The sequence below is a fragment of the Mobula birostris genome, chromosome 7 (genome assembly GCF_030028105.1).
Source record: "Mobula birostris isolate sMobBir1 chromosome 7, sMobBir1.hap1, whole genome shotgun sequence".
Taxonomy (NCBI): Eukaryota; Metazoa; Chordata; class Chondrichthyes; order Myliobatiformes; family Myliobatidae; genus Mobula; species Mobula birostris.
Genome location: NC_092376.1, coordinates 184,405,991 through 184,410,568, shown reverse-complemented (window position 1 = coordinate 184,410,568; position 4,578 = coordinate 184,405,991). Strand labels below are relative to the sequence as shown.

Below are 4,578 nucleotides of genomic sequence, written 5' to 3'. Positions count from 1 at the left end.
CACAGGTGAGCTTACCTGCTAGGCCGCGTCCTTGGGATTTCAAGAGTGGTCAGTTGTGACTCCTAGGAGCCAAAGTCTGAGTATACCTCCAGGTTAGGATCTTCAACTGAACCCCATCCACCTTGAAAAGGAAAGAGAGACATCAAAAGTAGAAATTAAGCTGTGAACTTGAAGGATTCACCATTGAGTGCCATCGTAACTCTGCCTCCACTTACATATCTTTGCTCTGAAGCATTAAGACACATTCTCCTTCCACAGATGCTGCCCAACCTGCTGAGACTTTCCAGCATTTTGTGTTTTTATTTCAGATTCACTTCATGTACCGAAATTGCAACAATAGAGAAAAGATTAGCTTTGCCCCTGTGCAAGGATGATATGCAAATTCGTGAAGTGTTCCATTTGGAGCACATGGTAGTGTAATGCTAGAATAGTGCCATTAATTCAGGTTCAGTTACCAGCGCCGTCTATAAGGCATTTGTATATTCTCCCCATGACCGCGTGGGTTTCCTCCAGGTGCTCCGGTTTCTGCCAACATTCCAAAAGATGTACGGGTTAGTAGGTTAATTGGTTATATGGGTATAATTGCGTTGCTCGAGCTCGCTGGGCCGGAATGGCACATTTCTGTGATGTATAATCTAAAATGATGTAAAAATCCAGCATTTGAAGTTTTGTTTTGAAATTCTGTTTTGCTGTTCATATGAGCAACACTGACAATATCTTAGGATCAGACCTGTGGTCAATAGCTTGTATCACACACATTTCCACTCTTATCAGCATTAAATGGACAGGAAACCATAACTCAGAGGGCATCTTGGAACAGATTCAAAGGAACCACACGCTCTATGTAAAAGTGAGTTCTTTCTTCACCACTTAAAGGGAGATTCAGATAACCTCTGGAGAGCTGACTGGGCAGGTTCAGAAGTGACTACAGGCCGCTGAAAGATTTCTCAGTTAACCACAGATTCCGAGATTGCTTTGTGGAGCATCTGGACTCAGTCCAAAAGGTGATTTTGATCTTCCTGTGGTATGCTTGTTTCATTCCCAATCCCTGTTTGTAGCCTCCTTCACTCACATGGTGACACCCAACCTAAACGAGCATCTATCATAAACACAATAAATTCTGCAGGTGCTGAAAATTCATAGCAACACACAAAACATGCCAGAGGAGCACAGCAGGTCAGGCAGTGTCCATGGAAGTGAACAAATGGTGGACGTTTTGGACTAAGACCAGGACCAGAGTAGAAGGGGAGAAGACAGCAGAACAAAAGGGTGGGGAGAGGGGAAGGAGGTTAGCTAGAAGGTGATGGGTGAAACCAGGTAGGTGGGAAAGGTAAAGAGCTAGAGAGGAAGGAATCTGATCTGAGAGGAGAGTGGATCATTGGTACAAGGGAAGGAGGAGGGGCACCAGGGTGGATAAAATTTTTTCTCCCCTTCCTCACTTCTTCTACTCTTCATTCTGGCCTCTTAACTCTTCTCAACTGCCTATCTGCTCCCCGAGGTGCCCCTCCTCATTCACTTCCTCTTATGGTCCACCCTCCTTTCCTATCTGACTGCATCTTTGGTGCATCTTGCTTATGTTGGCACATTATCGCATCGCGAAAGAGATAAAGGGAAAAAGAGAGAGAGAAAGAGAGAGAGAGAGAGACAAAAGAGGGACAAAGAGTGAGATGGAGATTCTGTTGCAAAGGAGGGATGGATATTATCTAATCTGGACTGAAAAGTCAATTTGTGTGGAACAGGGACAAATATACCAGGCAACTGAATGTGATACTAAACAAAAGCAGCCTTTGTCCTCTTAGAAATAAAATGCCTTATGGCTTTAAAGAGTTAGACAGCTTCCCATATTGCCCTGGTCAGTACTTCCTGTTTCTTAAAACAATATTATTTTGTTCACATGACCTTGCTGTGGACAAATTTCCCTTTAACTGCAGTTGAGCTTTCAAAGTGTTGAATAGTTTTCGAAGGCCAGTGAAATTTGTGAATAGTTATAACCCCAGTCTTTATGATAGGGTAGAGACAATAATCTGTATCTGCGAGCAAATTGGTAATGATGTTTCTCCTCCATAATTGGCAGTGCCCAATAGAAATGTCTAACTAACTGCAGCAACACTGATTCAGCATATGGACTAATATAGTGGCTCCAATATCTGAAACCATGAAATGCTTTGAGAGATTTGGCATGGCTCCCATCAGATCCAGCTCTTCGGACAACCTTGACCCACTGTAATTTGTCTACCGCCGAAACAGCTCTACAGCAGAAGCCATCTCCCTAACCCTACACATCTCCGGAGCATCTGAACAGTAAAGGCACCTACAGTCAACTATTTGCTTATTGACTACGGTTCTGCCTTTAATTTTAGTTATTCCAAGCAATCTCATCACCAAATTCTGGAACTGGAAGTCAATGCCTCCCTCTGCAACTGGATCCTTGACATTCTAACCAACAAACCACAATCAGTAAGTATAGATAGCAACAGCTCTCCCGTGATTATTCGAAAGACTGGTACTCCACAAGGTTGAGTCCTCCACGCCCTACTTTATTTCCTGAACATGCATGGCCGTGAGGCCAGATTCTGCTCCAACTCCATCTATATTCAGGAGTTCCCAACCTGAGGTCCACGGACCTCTTCCTTAATGGTATAGGTCCATGGCATAAAAAGATTGGGAACACCTGGACAAGTTTGCAGATGATAAGAATGTAGTGCACTGGATCTCAAATAATGATGAGTCAGAGTACAGGAAGGAGGTAGCCAGCCTCGTGACGTGATGGCATGACAACAGCCTCTCCCTCAATGTCAACAAAACAGAAGAGTTGCTTATTGACTACAGGAAGGGAATGGTGCATATGTTCCTGTCTATAATCGGTGTTGATTTTGAGAGGGTTGAGAGATTCATGATCCTCGCGGTAAACATCACTGATAGCCAGTCCTAGTCCAACCATGATATTGTGACTTAGAAAGCTCACCAAAGCCTCTACACCCTCAGAAAGCTAAACATATTTGGCATATACCATTGACTTTTGCTAGTTTTTATTGATGCACCATAGAAAGAATTCTGGTCTGGATGCTCAGTATGGCAACTACTCTACATATGAGCATGAGAAAATGCATAGTTGTGGACACAGCTCAGCACACCACAGGAACTAGCCTCCCCTCTATGGACTCTGTCTACATCTCTCGCTGCCTCAGTAAAGTAGCCGGCATCATCAAAGACACCACCCAGCCTGGACATTCTCTCCTCCTGCACCCCCCCCCCCGCCATTGGGCCGAAGAGACAAAAGCCTAAAAGTATGTACCGTCAGGCTCAAGGAGAGCTTCTATCGCACCATGAACAGACTCTTGAACAGGCCTCTTGTACAATGAGATAGGCTGGATAGATACATAGGCCTTCATAAATCAAAGTATTGAGTACAGGAGATGTGATATTATGTTGAAGTTGTATAGGACATTGGTGAGGCCTAATTTGGAGCATTGTGTGCAGTTTTGATCACCTACCTACAGGAAAGATGTAAATAAATTTGAGAGAGTACAGAGAAAATTTATGAGGATGTTACCTGTACGGGGAGGAGAAGATGATGGCGCAAGGCAGCTTGCAGTGGCCACTCCGGTGAATGATATCTGTTATCTGTCAAGTAGGGTGCCAGCACGGAGGGAAATCTGTGAGATTTCTGAAATGCCTGCTTCGCTGCCACTGCTACTGTGTGATCCAGAATCTCCGGAGGGGAAGGCCCTGAGTCCTCGGCTTTGCTTGTTGCTCGGCGGCCGGGGCGGGGTTGAAGTGCTCGGCAGAGATGGTGCTCGGTGCTCGGTGTCGGAGCGCAGGTTGGAGGCTCGAAGTTTTCAGACGGACTCAGAGTCCGTTGCGGTCGGGTGCTTCCAATGCATCGGCAAGTTTGCGGCGCTTGGAGTTCAGGGCAGGGAGAGTTTCTCCCTTCTACCGTCTGCGTGAGATGATGGGGCTAACGGGACTAGAGACATTCTTTTACCGTGCCCATGGTCTGCTCTTTATCAAATTACGGTATTGTTTTGTACTGTTGTACTATATGTTATAATTATGTGGTTTTGTCAGTTTTAGTCTTGGTTTGTCCTGTATTTCTGTGATATCATTCTGGAGGAACATTGTATCATTTTTTTAATACATGCATTTCTAAATGACAATAAACGAGGAGTGAGTGTCCTCATAATCTAATCTACTAGAGGAACTGAGTTATAAGGAAATATTGAATAGGATAAGACTTTATTCCTTGGAACGTCAGAGAATTGATAGTGGCATACAAAATTATGACGGGTATAGATAGGCTCTTTCTACTGAGGATGGGTGGGACTACACCAAAGTCATGGGTTAAGGATGAAAGGTGAAAAGTTTAAGGGGAACATCAGGGGAAACTCCTTCACTCAGACAGTCGTGAGGGTGTGGAACAAGTTGTCAGCACAAGTGGTGCGTGCGAGCTCAATTTCAATGTTTAAGAGAAGTTAGGATAGATACCTGTGTGGTCGGGGTAAGGAGAGCTGTGCTTCCATTGCAGGTCAATGGGAGTAGGCAATTTAAATGGTTTGGCATGGACTAGATGGGCTGAAG

General features: G+C 44.6%; 1 pseudogene; it reads left to right on the top strand.

The window, feature by feature from the left end:
* Window positions 1-307: 307 nt before the first annotated feature.
* LOC140201038 (U6 spliceosomal RNA) lies at window positions 308-405 on the top strand (annotated as a pseudogene).
* Window positions 406-4,578: the final 4,173 nt, after the last annotated feature.